Below are 15281 nucleotides of genomic sequence, written 5' to 3'. Positions count from 1 at the left end.
ACATCTGGAGGAGACCTGTGAGTGTTAAACTATAGACATCAGTTGTTTCTACTGAGAAAGGTCACAGTTAAACAGTTTCTTTGTGGGCTTCCCTTGTACCTTCCAGATGTCTATCAGCAAATTAATATATTTGTATTAAGGCTTTCTCTGGAAGCCCTAAGAGGATATTCTTATGTTGATTATGATGCCATGAACAGTCATAGCCCTTGTTCTGGTAAGCTCACTACATGTGCTTGGAAAAATACTTTTTATTTAATAGGTGTCTTTTTATTTTTACAAATTTAAAGAGTCTAAGTGATTGAAAATGATAATTCATTATCAAGTCAAATAAACCCTCTTTAAATTAGTCTGTTATGAACTTAGCCAAATAAATACATGCAGCATCTCCATGTTAACCACTCAATGTAGCTCATCAGTAGCCTTCTGCAAAGAAACACAAGAGAAATCTTTCACTAAGTGTCTTTCACTAAATCTTTGTGTTTAAGTCACCAAAGTCAAGCTATTTCAGAAGAATGAATGACGCATCTTCCAGACTCTAAAATATTTGAAAAGTCATTTACACTTACACAAAATCTGAAAATAGATTGCCACCAGGAGGTAATTTATTTACTTTGCACATAAAAGATTCCTTCTTGATGTGGTATGACAGCGGTCTCTTAATAAAAGAGTGAACGGTTAGTGAGAGGTGCTGACTCAGCATAAATAAGGACCTGGTGGATCAGGCAGAGTTGGGCACAGTGTAGTTATTGCCAAGGTGCACTAGAATGAGGTCTGCAAAGAACCTTAAAAATAGAGGAATAAGATAGATTTTGCTAAAATAAAGAATACAAGTGCTTCAGCAGTGATGTGGAAGCGTATTCCTGGTCTGAACTACAGCAGGCAGACCTTGCTTAGAATCAGGAGGACTGCCTGAGTCTGAGATGGAGCTGTCCTAATCAGTTGTCTGTTCTGGATTGCAGTTCACATTCTCAGATTCCATCTGCATCATTAAAAGCTCTTAATTACATTTTTGTCAGAAATATTACTTGACAGTTACACATTCGTTTGGTTTGTTGACAAAGTTTCCAAAACGTTTTTGGTATTTTGATGTTCTAATCTACAGTCAGCTCTACAAAACATGTTTCCTACATCCAGTCCAAGGCAGACAGACTAGGCCATAAGGGAGATTTTTTTCAATTTTAGGTAAATTCTTCAACTTCCAGGACTTCTCAGGACAGGAGAGAAAAGGAGTGTCCTTTTATGTGATTGCATTCATGTTGTTTCTACTGCGATTATAAATTGCTCATTACTAAATTCTTATTTAACTAAGCTCAAGTTAAGCTACTGATGCTTTTAGGAGTAGATATACCTTTATGAATCTCCTTGATTTATAAGGCTGAAGATTCTACTGGTGATTGGGTTTAAAAAAAAAAAAAACAACAATGAAGCTAGCATAACTAATTTCTCAGGAGTAATCAGGTAACAATGATAGTATTGTTTCCAGAATCTCTAATGTAGAGCCAAACCTTCTGTTGATGCTGTCTTTCTAGAACTACTCTGTTCTAATTGTTATTTTGTTTCTGTATTTTTTCTAAAAAGTTGTGGTGGGAATGCTATTGTGGTGGGAATGGAATGCTTCTCTGAGAAAAGAGGCCATAGCAAAACCATTTTCTTTAGTTATTCTTTCCTCTGTTGTTCCAATTGCTGCATCTGTATGACAAGATCTGTATTTCATAGAAATTATAACTTAAGTGGTCATTTTAAAAAAATGTTAAGTCAGAGTCTTTAATCTTATACAGAGTTTCAGGCACCAGAAGTTCTAGGAGTAATCCAATAATAATAACTGTAAATTAAAAAAAGTCTGTATATTTGAGTTATGTTTGGCTTATGAAAGCTTGGTGAAGATGCAGATGAAATTTTAGTTCCTAACTAACCGTTTCATACATTGGTTTTAAAAATATGTCAAGTTAGTGTAAGTATATGATTTCTTGCATAATAATGTTCTGTTGGATAGTCTAGAAGTAGCTCACAAGCTGAAGATATAGGGAAATTATTGACTGCCAGCAATAGTAAATTTAGCTTTGCTATGAAGAGCTCATGCCTAAAACATGAAAGTATCTCACATCCAAGAAATGACTCTTGTTCCAAGTCACTGAGAAATTTTTGTTTATATCAATTAACTAGTTGAGCCACTCAGCAAGTTTTTTCTTCTGATACTTCAAAAAAATTATGAATAAATGGAGATGAAACAGTTATTGTTATTTTCAGTTACCAACCTATCCATGTTCAGATATTGGTATGCATCAGACTTTTCATACTTTATCATTAAAGGATAAGTGTACCATGTGCAGTGCCACTGACCAGTGTCATCTGCCTCTCCCTCAGTCATTTGTGTTCTTCCTTACCATTTTCTGAAAGCGCATTTTCTGTCACTGTATTACTGTCAGGTGCTTTAGGATGAATCTACTTTGGGAACTGCAAAAATGGTTTGGATATGAAGTAGAAAATGGAATTATGATGCAATGGCACTTAATCAAGTGGCATCACAGGACTGATTTCAGTGTAGTAAGCTATCTGCAGAAATGATAATAGGTGTTGCTCAAGCCTGGCACACCTAACTTCTTGTTTCCCAAGCCATATAAATAAATAGTCTTCTTTGCGTATATAAGTGTATCCACACCTCTCCTGTCACATTATTTCTGAGCAAAGAAGGGTTCTTCATCTAGATTACCAAATAAATGGAAGCCGACACCCTCCTATTTTGTAACACTAGGTATCATTTTGCTATGCTTGCAAGTGGAGAGTATAATTACCATTATCCTCTGGTACTATAAGTGACATTGCTGTTTTAGGAACTTAGTTTTATCCAAAACCAGAAAAAAGCAGCCACTTTAAACTTTAGCGCTGTTAATGATACATTTTCTTTCACATTAAATTCAACCTTTTATTACTTTTCTAGAAATACTTTTGTTAGGAAAAATATTCTAAGAAATAGCTGAGTCTGTACTTATAAATTTGCCTCTAGTCTTTCCAATACACCAAATGTGCTCCAAAGATAGTTTATAAGTTTTAGCCTTGCTAATGAAAGTTACATTAGTCCCTCATATTGCATATGCTATGCTTTTAATTTTCATTCTTCATTAGCACTTCAGTTTTGTATGATCCACTGGATTTCTGTGTGTCAAGCAAACAATTTCTGAAAGATTTAATTTTTTCTCATTCTAAACTCCAAAATAATATCAGTAGGTCATAGGTCACTCCAACTGAAGACTAATGCTGTCATCCAGAACTTTGGAATGCAGCAGATAATTTGCTTTATTGATGAACTTGAAAAAAGTTTATTGTTTAGAATTATCATCAGTTCAGTGTAAGATTCTACAGCACAAATCCAGGAAAGAGCAAATATCCTTAGGCTGCTGCAAGATCTGTTCCTAACATTAATTGTAGGGTAAGCTTAAGGAAAGTGTTGAAAACAGGATATGATGAAACATGAAGCACTCCCTTGGCTCCCTCACAAATCCCTCCCTCCTCTTTCTATATTCTCTCTCAAAATAAATAGCTGTGGCTAGTTGGAGTCAGATTGCCACTAATGCTACACTTTCCATTTTAGTTTCTGAGTTACTGTGGTTGTTAAATACTGGAGAATGAGACTTAAGTAGATGCAATTTTCAACCATTTACCCGTATTTTTGGGGGTTTTTTCCTGATTTTGGAGATTATCTCAGTTGTTATTCATGTTTGTTTAGACAGAAATTCAGGGTTGTACTGGACCACTACTTCTTTAGGATGGTGAGGATTAAACCTGCTCCCATGTTGCACTAATATGCTCATGGTTGCACTGTTCCAAACTTTTTGTCATAGTGAAAAATATGTATTACCCAAAATTTTAAAAAACTATTTCACAAGATTTCTGATATACAAAAGGAAGGTCAGAATGGGTCTGACTAAAGTAAGAACATACCTAGAAGTTTGTGTTTTGAAGGCATTAAAACATATGTTTCTGTTCTAGTGGTAAGTGGAAAATACTGCTCTAATTTAATATTATTAGTGTTTTTGAAATAGATTAACAATTCTAATAAGTTGTTATTTAGTTGTGTGAAATGTCTCTCTCAACTGCTTACAAGAAGTCCAGTTTGTCATTCCCCCAAGTGGCATTGCAGATCAATAGCAGCAGCTATTGATCTAACATCCTAAGTAGCTACCATCCTAAGCCAAACCTGGAACCATTACATTTTGGTCCAATCTCAGTGTTGGTGGGATGGAGTTCTACAGCAGGAGAGTTTTCCTTTAGCTAGAAAAGCAAAAACACTGAGTTTAGATCCAGGATTGCAAATTCAACCATACAAAGCTGAAGTTTGAAAAATAATAATCACTGTTCTCAGTATTTACAATAATGATGATATTTTCAATTTGTTTCCATTATGTATTTTTTTATTTTGGGCAAAAGCCTACCAGTTGCATGCCTCCAAATTAATTTGCCCAGGATTAAACATTAAATTTGTTTAATTTTTTTCTCATCTCCACACCATTTGCGTTCAGCTGCCACGGTGTACTGAGGAACATGTGTATCCAGCTAGTTACTGTTTTCACAGCAAGGGAATTAGAATCGAGGTTACCATTAACCAAGAGACCAGGAAATTTTGTGATGTGTCTTTACTACATCATACTAAATTAAGGGACATCCCACTTCCCCAGGGCTCCAGGCCATCACCACACAGGTCAGTGTCAGCCCTTGAACTTTGTATGGAACCCTTCCAGCACAGTGGCCCTCTACAATTAGACAACACTTAAACTCTTTCAAAATAATAAATTATAAATGTGTAAAACATTAGATACCTTCCAGCTAACCACATAGACATTACAATTTGAGGTCTATTGTATGTATGAATTTTAAAGACAGCAAACTTTTCTACTCTAAACTTGTTAACATCATATGTTACAAACAAGAATTATAATGAAAGTTAGTTTTTATGCTCTGAAATTATAAGCTTCCTATAGTTACCCATTAAATGTTTAATATTGATACAGGAAAAAAGAGCAAATTTAATTCAGAGGGGAGCAGCTACTTTAGGGTCACTCAGACCTGAAGCTTTGAAAATGTTAAAGTGGAAGTTGCATACTGTTTACAGTTCTTACTTTGGGGACTCAGTTCTGTGACTTGACCTCCGTTGCTCCTTTTCTCCCCTTTTACTCTTTTCAGTTCAACTCTTATATGCTTCTGCCTTCTTAGCAAGGCAGAGTTTGAGCAATGTAAGAGCTCTGCAATCTTGGCACAGTGGTTTCAGTAGCTGCATGGTATGGTATGTCCTTTGTAATTTCACACAGTTCAAATCAGATGGAAAGATAATCAGCTGGAGAGTTTGAGAATGACCTGGGCTTGATACATAATATTGTATCTTATTTTTTCCACTGATCTAGCCAAATAGATTTCAAGAGCAAGATTCAAGGGAAAATAAGTAAACTGTAACTTCTTCTTCTAATACTTTAAATGCCTCATCACATTTTCCTGTATTTTTTAATTCATAATTTGCATGAACTTGTCATACACATTCTTCTTCCTAACACTTTTTTTGAAGAGTGGTTTATTTTTGCTGTTTTTTACATACCAACTGTATGGCACCTGGTCCCTGTGAAATCATTCAGTGAGCATTTTGGTAGAAGAAATAGGCCAAATTTTAATACTCTCAACCTTGCCCATTCCAGTTCATCCACTCCCAGCTGTCTATCTTCTAATGCCTACCTTAGTCATGCCAAGATCACATTTTTCTCCACTGAGTGTTAGGTCCTGCTGGCAGACACTGCCTTCGGAGTTAAAAGTAGGGCTCATTCTCAGTTGTAAATCTCTGTGTTGTTATAAGCCAGTGTAGATTTGCACAGACCTGTCAGTGAGATCAGCTTATACAGAGCAGTTGCTGCATTCCTTTTGCTGAAAGTAAATGTTTGGAACTTAGATGCCCTGATGTAATTTTACAACTAGAGATTCTAGAGTACAAACACATACCAGAAAAGCCCCAGCTTTACTGGGTGATCAGTTTTAGGTCTTGTCACAGTTCATCTATTTTTCAGCAATCTGTAAAACAGGTGAATCGTCTTGTTTTAAAATTGAGAGTGAAGTTAATCCAAGAGTTTTTAGAGGCTTAATGCTGTCTGCTGTAGTATATCTCCTATCATTTGTCTTGCAAGAGCTAGAACTGAACACTTTAGTAGAAATATATATTAAAATTATTCTTGTCACAAAGGGTTGGCAGAGCACAGAAACAGGCAGAAAACAGTCAGGGAAATGGAGCAGTCTATTCAGATATTCTTGCATCTAATTTGTAACCTTGACATAATAATTCATAATTTGTCATCTGTTTAAAGTACTGATACTAACGGAGTTAGTGTTATTTAGACACTACCAAGCAGAAACAGTCACAGTAGTTCTGTGTTACAAATTCCTATTTCAACTCATTTCTGACTGAGTTTTTGAAATTTGCTATAGTAAATGGTAATTTTTTTCTTCTTTTCAGGACTTTGCCTAATTAGCTCATGTGTGTTTTTCAGTGTGCTGGTTGCAGAATGAATATTTTAACCTGCTGACCCACTTAGAAGAGTTCTGGGTACATATATATCATAATTGGTCTTTTGTTTTACTTGGGTTGATGTGAATCAACTCATTTGGTGATGGAACTGAAAAGAGCAACCACCTACAAATCAACTTAAATTACACCTTTTGGCTGTGCTCAGAATTACTCACTTTCCAATGATACAGAAGTTCAATGGCCACCAGCGTGGTGTTGTGGGATCTCTTGATCTTTAAGATATGAAACCATTAAATGTGACAGATGTGAGAGGATCCTTATTCATCTGCGTTGCTGTGGAGAGATTTCAATACACCATTGCAAAATGGTGTACTGAAATCTTAACTATTGTTTAGCTAGGTAGTTGCTCTGTATTTGACCAAATAATATGTGAACTTCATGATTATTCCAAGATCTTATCTTTTTCCTGAACTAGGACTCTCCTGCAGACAAAAAATGTTTCCTAGAGATAATTCAGTTAGATTTCTAAAGCATTGTGAACTGATTGGACCAGTGCTACAGTTTGTAGTGCCACCATGATTAGAAGACTGTACTTCTGCTGTGATTATAATACCATACCTAGTAATCCCATGAAAGCCATGCTTTACCTTTGAGAATGCCTTTGGAATATGGTGATATAGGAATAGCTTTCTCTTATATACTCTTTTGCCAGTTATGTGACACTGCTGTTCTTCCTTGTTATTTAACAGCAAGTATTTGGTGAAAGAAAATGCTCGATTAAGCTCCTTTTTCAAGTAAAAAGGTGGGCTTGTTATTTCATGTAGTCAAGATGCTGAGTGTGCATATCAAGATTTTTTGAGGTATCAGTAGGGAGGTATTGGGTATTTACAAACAGTGAATATAAACAGATATATTTACTTCAGGTGACCGTTCAATTTGAAAGGGGAAACAACACATGTTCATTGACTTTTTGCCAACATTAAAACATCCCAGGGGATTTAGGTGACCAGTATTAATCCCTTATCACAATGAAATGAGGACTGCTATGGTGGAAGCAGAAGCATTAGTTTCAAATTGTTGCCCAAAAATACGTTACCAGTGATTTTGTCAGCATGACTTGTTTGAGGTTGTAGGAGATAGTCATCACACTTTTCATGGACAAAAGCAGTTTAGAAGAGTATTTGGTATGACACCATCTTCTCAATTAAAGGAATATAAACCTAAAAAGAAGCCAAACTGAGCAAAAATGGATGGGAAGAAGGGAGAGGATGGGACACTGGAGAGACACAAAGCTTTAGGAAGTTAGAACTGCTGAGTATGCGTATCTAACAGTAGATACCCACATCCACAGAGATCTTTCAAAAAGGTTAAGTGGGATTTTTTAAAGATTCTAAGCATCTGTGCTTTCCACTGGCTGAATGAATTAAATACTTTTTCACAAATGTGTTCAGAATCCACAGATGCATTCCCATCTAAGAGGATGTGAATGCCAGATATGTTAAGTTTAACACCCATTGTTTTCTAGAATATCAGAGGGAAAATCAAAAAGGAACTAATACTTGTCCTACTCTCTATGACTGATCTGTCACATGGTGGGATGTACTTATCTGAAGCACATTTCAAAGCCCATAGGCATGTTTCTAAATGTTTTATAGGCTGATGTTTGCAGTTAGATTCTAACACGAGAGAAAGGATGTGTTATTTTCTAAGGAAGGTATCTCTTTCCGCAGACTTACAGTGCATTAACAACTCATCTGGACTTTGGGGTCCAGATAGTATGCACAGATACCACAAGTGAAATAAAACACAAATTTCTCACTGACTCATTTGATTAGCCAGTCTTGTCTGTGTAATGCAGAATTGTGATATTGATGTTACAAAGTGACTTCCCACCAAACATAATGATGCTATTACTGTTTACTCTGACAGCAGCTTCTTTCCATCCAAGGAGCTTAGCACATTTCACAACCATTAAGCCTCCCAATGAAATAGTTAAATGTCATTATCCCATTTTCTAGATGAGGCATATAGAGATTAATGACTTGTTAGAGTCACACAGGAAATTTGTGACAGAGCAAGGAATAGATGGCAGCTCCTCCAGCTCTTATGCTTATTCTCTTTTTTACAAAATTACTTTCTGTCCTCAAATAAAAGGCACTCCTGGTTTTGGAGCAACACTATTAATAAGTGAACTCGAAAGCTCAATTATTGAATCAGTAAAAGAAAAATACCTAGAGCAGCTCTACTTCTTTTCTACCATTGTAATGGCGGAAATGTGCTATTATTGGCATAGGGTTGCTTTTAAGTAGAAACAGGTGAGAATGCAAGAATCCTAGATCTCAGTTTGAAGGTGAGGAAGAGGAAGGGGGATCTCAGAGTTTTATGTAGCACCAGAAACCTAATGTGACCAGCACAGAAGAAATGGCTGTTGATCTGGTCTTGAGTCTTAAACATGTTGAGTCATTATGGGGCTTTTTTATTTGACTGTGGCTGAATCTCAGTATTTCTGTTTAAACTGAGCAAAAGGCAGTGTTCACTGTTGGGTCACACATGATGTGCAGTTAAGTATGACATGAATTCATGAAACTTTAAACTAATTTATATTGTATAGGAAAGGAAGGTGGAGGGTTTTAAGTGCAGGAGTAGAAATGGGAAGGTTTGTGTCCTGAGAGAAATATGTATGAATCTTTGAAAATAATTACTGATGTATTTATTGTATGGATATTATCCTGCCTAGCTACTTAGTTTTAAGTTAGAAGAGTCAATTAGAAGGAATTCCTGGGAGAAGTGAAAATAAAGTAGAATCCTGGAGATAATCAGGAGTCCTAATGAAACATAAAGAAAGCCATTAACTGGGGATCATGCTCAGCCTGACTCTGACCTGGGCTGATGAAGTTTCTTCTTTCAGTCAAGGTTAGGGTGGAAGATGATACTTATGAAATCTTAAAGATGCTGGCCTACGCAGAGAAAGGGGTTGAGTGAACTCTTCGGGGAGTGTCACTGAGTGCTGACAAGGACTGACGCATACCATGAGTGGCAGCAGACTTTCTATATGACCTTGGCCGAGTCATTTAATCCCTCTGTGACTTGGTTTCCTCATCTGCAGAATTAGGTACAAACAATAATACTTCCCTGCCTCACAAGAAGCTGTGGGGATTACTTCATTACTACTTGCAAGGTGTGTTCAGAGACAAATAGAAAAAATGCAGTGGAAATGTTATTATTTGTTGCTGGAAACAAATCAGCATACCTTGTTGATCATGTCCTGGAAAATATATTATTAACTGGCTATTTCTTGGAAATCTGATCTTATTAGAAACCACATGAGCCCATCATACCTTCCCTCTTTCCTCTACTTCCTTTATGCTCTTCTATTCAAGTAGTTGTGCAAATGTTATTAGGCAAAATTAGACAACCTGTCTTCCTGTCAAAAAAGTATGCTTCTTTCAAAGATGACTGCTCTTTAGCTTCTGTAAACGATGAACCTGTAACTCCCCAAATCTACAATCATATTCTCTTACCTAGGAACAGCCTGTATAGATTGATATAAAGATAAGTAACAAACTTCCTTTAGTTACAGTTTTGAAGAAGTGGATAGCAAGTGTTTAAAGTCGATTTTGAATTCTAAAGGAATATCCACTAGTAAGAGCACCTCCTTCTTTGCTTAAGAAATTGAAAGAAACTCTTATAAGCTGCAGCTCTATGCTTATTAATAACAGGTCCATGCCTTGTTTGATCACACAGTAGTGCAGGTTTCATAGGTATCAGTTACAGACATGTGTCTATCAAATTAGCCAAAATTAGCCTAAGCAGCCAGAATTTTTGAAGGAATGAGGGTGCATCAGCAAAGTGAGTTTATACCAGTCAGTTTTGTATCATTTAGCTAATGCAATTTTTGAGCCAATACTGTTGGATTGGTAGAAACTGTAAGCTGAACTTACATTTCTGAACCCTAGCTGCTCACTCACAAGTGGACCACACATGCATATATGTGCATTGCATTAACTCTACTATGCAGGGGAATTCTCTTGGCCACAGGGACTTATGATTAGCCTGTAAACATATTTAAATTGTACTTGAAATATTCTGGATCTGTAAATACAAATTACATTAAAAGAGAATGTTTCAGTAATACCATTAGGTGATGTGTGTAAGAGAGACTGTTTAACTTCTCTGTGACTGTGAAAACAGTGAATTTTGATTGTTATTGTTAAGGCTCCACTTTTCTTTTGGACTGCATATTTTGGTAGTGGAATCCCTCTACTATCATGTCTTCAATTCCACTGACAGATGTTTAGGTTTACTTAAATCTGAATTTAGTCTCGTAAACCACTAACAAATAGTAGCCACATTATATGAAGTTATATGAAGCATTGCGTAAATTTGCAGCCACACCTAAGCACTCACCTTAAAAGCACATAGGGACAATAGTGTTTGTTAGCTTGCACAACGCATGAGATAAGGTGATGCAACGTTCATATGTCATTGCTGTTGTATGTGCTGCTCGTGTCAGGGTTTCTCCCGAGCAGCACACAAGTGTAGGGCCACGATAAGCTGTGCACAGTCTTGTTTGCCCTCGCATCTACTGTGGCATAAAAAGTTTGGTAGAAGTAATCCATTTGATCACTCCCTTCCTACTCTTTTGTAGTCAAGTCAAACCTCTTTTTTGCTCACTAATTCTCATGTAAGGCTCTCACTGACATCATCTAACTAGGACTTTCGGGGTGCGAACCATTTTTGTTATTTATGGAGTATCCGACTTACACTAATGTTGGCAGGGTTTAAATCAGACAGGAAAAGTGCTAGCATGAGCAAAGACAAGAAATTAAAGACAAAAATTTGAAATTTTTTAATATGTAGAAAATGGTAACTTTCATATCTTTTTTTTTTCCTAGAAAAATGTGGTTTTCTGAATTATCAGAAGTAATGTTTATCGAGAATACATTTAATATGTTTCCTTAAGGGTGAAAAATATACTATGTAAATTTTAGTTGGCTCTTACAATGTACTGTTTTAATGTAATATTATTTTTCTGAAGAGTAACACTATATTTACAGGTAGAACTATTTTGAGCAATATGTAATTCTACTGTATGATATGTTGGTGCATTTTTAAGAAGGGAATCTATTGAGCATAGGAAGCAAAATGCTGCTTTATAAATAAAAAATGTGGCAATATTTAAAGGCCTTGGAAACAGGATATAAATACTGACATGCTAGTATAAGGTAGAAGACACTGTTCTTGAAGGAAAAGTAAATAAATCTATCTCTTCATTTAATCATTTTGATACAATTCACATAGCTATTAAGAATCCTCACCACTAAATTTAGACTAGAATGTGTTTCAAAACAACTTCAGTTGAGTGCTTACGAGTTATACACAGAAAGTATGCTGGAGGATTGCAGCAATGATAACATCCTCTTATAGCACTAATACTGTACACTGAGGAAACCACTTTCATTTGGAGATGAAATGTGGGATGTTACAGAAGTTTCTCATGTTGTCAATATTGTCAATATAGATGTCAGGAGTGCAAATTTTATTTTTAACATTTATAGGGATTATTCATGGTCTTCCCTGTTTGAGTAAGGAGGAAACAAAAAAAAGACTGAGAGTTTGGCAAGGCAGCTGGCACTTAAGAGGAGTAAAGGATGTTCAGAAATTATTGTTTTCTTTTTCAGAACTATGAAAAATAGTGTTTGGGAGAAATTAAGTTTCTCTCCCTTCCTACTCACTTTTGTTGTTCCATAGAATCAGTTTGAACTAGGTAACAAAAGATGTCTATGGTTCTAAACTCAGCACTTCATACTGCAAGACCACTTGTTATGCACATTTTCTCTGAAACAATTTTGGAGTAGCTACCATTATACCATTCATTGTCTCCAGCACACCTGATGTATCCAAGCAAATAGTTTGTCAATTCTCCTGCGCAGTCCAAGACTCAGTGGTGTATCAGCAATGCATACCAGAAACATCAAATCAGTTTGATAAGGATACCAGACCCTGATGAAAATAACTCTCACATATTTTACCTTGCTATTCATGTATATCTGTTGACATTAGCTGAAGCTTTGTTATGCTTTCTAGCATTTCCAGTTGAAATGTAAACTGCCAGAACAAAAATAATCTTTGGCTCAGATGTTGCAGAGAGTAAGTGTAAAGCTGTTGAAGGTCATGAAGGAGGTTGGTGGTCCTAATGTCTGTGAGGAAGAAGGAAGTGGGCTGCTTTGTCTGATCTAGTTTAAACAAGTTTTAAATAGAAACAAAGCGTTCTAGGAAAATCTGACAGGGTTTTCAGTCCTTTATTCCAGAAGATAGTCTTTTGCTTAGGTGAGTAGCTGGCTTCCTCTTTGTCCATCATGTACTCTTTAAAATTTTAATGCACTTCCCGGTAGGCATCCCCTTCCTTTCAGTGTTCTGGACTCTGGCCTCTCTGCCATGTTCCCTGGCTTGTTCTAATGTGATTATTTTAAAGGAAGACCAGCTAACTCTATATAGGTTACCATACAATCTGAGATCTTAAAAAAAAAAAAAAAGCTAATATTCCCACGAGAATTTGCATTGAAGGCATTCCAAGCAGCAGGGAAGTCCATGGGCGTACAGCAGTGTTGATCTGCACTGGCACAGTAGTTTGAGTACATAGCAAACTTTGTAATCATGGTTTCACTAGAGTCAGGAGTTCACCACTTGTTCAGTTGGTATTTAATTTATGATCTCAAAATTGTCCTTTTAAGTGTGGAGACCTGAAAAAGACTTTTTTTTTTTTCATTGGCAATTCTGCAGTACAGGTAAATTAATACTGAATCAGTGTTCTATGTTTGATTCCGTGGGAATACTGTTCCTTTGAAACAAACCGCAAGCAGTATGTTGTGTAAGAGGGACGCAGGTTTACAATTCTCACACGTAAAATAATGGTCTGAGTCCTTACCAGCTTATTTAATGTAGGATTTTATTAGCACTACAGCCAGCAGAAGTACATTGCTTGTCTTATCTATGCCTCTTTATAACCATATTACCGAGATTACAGCAATTCATTGCCTGGCATTTATCTATCTGCCTGTCAAATCAAATATTCATGGAGTACTCACTGCTGCTCAGAGTAGCCTGGAGAAATAGTTCTAATCCCTCTCCTTACCTCTCAGTTTCTTCTAGCTGGGAGTGAGGGAGGTCTTGCATACATGCATTTGTGAGATCCCATCTCTTTGGTTATGTGTTTCTAGTGTGAGCAGTTGACATTCCTTTACTGTGTAATTTGTTTGGTGGTATTACCGGTATGCTGTTGCATTTGTGGTGTGCAGCATGATTTTTCATTGCTATTTATAACATTGGTATTAATGGTAAGCTTGGTGGTACAGTAAGAAAAAAAGGATTATGATCTCTTCCCCAATGGATACCAGCAGATAGGAAACAATGTATTTCATAATGGAACAATGTAAATAAAATGCCACTCATTAATTAAAAGTGATTAACTGAAAGAGAATACAGTTAGTTAAATGCACTGAATCCTAAAAATAGATAATGTTCTTAAAATATATTTTAAGCCCATGAATATCAAGGAATTAAAGAAGGTTCTTGTGAACAATCTTTTGTTCATGGATTTCCTGGTGTCACAGAATCACAGAGTTCCCTGATTAAATAGGAATGTGTGTCATATTATTAAGGTCTTCGAATGTGCCCTGAGAAGGGCAACAAAGCCAGTGAAAGGGCTGGAAGAAATGTCCTCTGAGGAAGAGCGAAGGACTTTGGGCTTGTCTAGTTTGGAAAAAAGGAGGCTGAGGGATGACCTCATTGCCCTCTACAACTTCCTTAGGAGAGGAAGTGGAGAGGGAGGTGCTGATCTCTTCGCCCTGGTATCCAGTGATAGGACTTGTGGGAATGGTTCAACGCTGTGCCAGGAAGGTTCAGACTGGACATTGTGAAGCACTTCTTTACCAGGAGGGTGGTCATGCACTGGAACAGGTTTCCTAGAGAGGTGGTCAATGCCTCAAGCCTGTCAGTGTTTAAGAGGTATTTGGACAATGCCCTTAACAACATGCTTTGTCCCTTGCCTGAAGTGGTCAGGCAGTTGGACTAGACTGAATGACTGTGGATCCCATCCAACTGAAAATATTCTATTCTATTGTATATGTCATCCAGCTTTTGGACTTCTCCCCATCTTCAGTAGAGACCTTATGGAAATGCTTCTGAAAAGAAAGAAAAGAATTAGTTTTGAATGCAGGTCAGATGGAATAACTTCAGTTCCTTCCCACAAGGTACATAAGATGAAACAGCCTCATTAACTCTTTGCTCTGAGAAAATGCTTGGCAGTACTATAATGATTGGAATTTTCCATGTCTTTTCCAACTGTAAGAGAGGAGTAAGAAAGTGAAAAACCAGCAGCAGAATACTCTCAGGTAACAGACTAATGTAAATATTTTACTGGGATTGCTCAGGAAATATTAGTAAGGTGTTATTTGTAAAGCATAATTCTGTAGATTTTAGTTAACATACTAGGTTAGGCTACCAACCCTCAGAAGCCCTTCCTATGCCAGATGCCTAGATAAAGGTCAGAGGGGGCATGACTCACCTGTGAGGAGTGTGTTGTCACCACCAGCTCTGGGCAGGACAGTCCCACCTGTGGTGTCCCAATTTCCACAGCAGATGCACAGTTGGCCCGGATTGGTCGCGCTGGTTCCCCGCCCTGCCACGGATTGGCCAAGCCTTCCATCTCCTCTCTCTCATCTTCCTGGGACACCTGCACTGCCTGGCTGCAGCTCCTCCACACTGACCACAGAGGGACCAG

The 15281-nt window shown here is 37.0% G+C and overlaps 1 long non-coding RNA gene across 1 annotated transcript; it reads left to right on the top strand.

Annotated features, from left to right (window-relative positions):
* Nucleotides 1-2255: 2255 nt before the first annotated feature.
* On the top strand, nt 2256-15128 carry LOC113961470. Its single transcript, XR_003532306.1, has 3 exons — nt 2256-2275; nt 6488-6577; nt 15031-15128. It is a non-coding gene; the product is annotated as an uncharacterized LOC113961470 (long non-coding RNA).
* Nucleotides 15129-15281: the final 153 nt, after the last annotated feature.

This window comes from Neopelma chrysocephalum, unplaced genomic scaffold (assembly GCF_003984885.1).
Source record: "Neopelma chrysocephalum unplaced genomic scaffold, ASM398488v2 Primary Assembly neopelma1_97222, whole genome shotgun sequence".
Classification (NCBI taxonomy): domain Eukaryota; kingdom Metazoa; phylum Chordata; class Aves; order Passeriformes; family Pipridae; genus Neopelma; species Neopelma chrysocephalum.
This window is presented reverse-complemented; position numbering and strand designations above follow the sequence as displayed.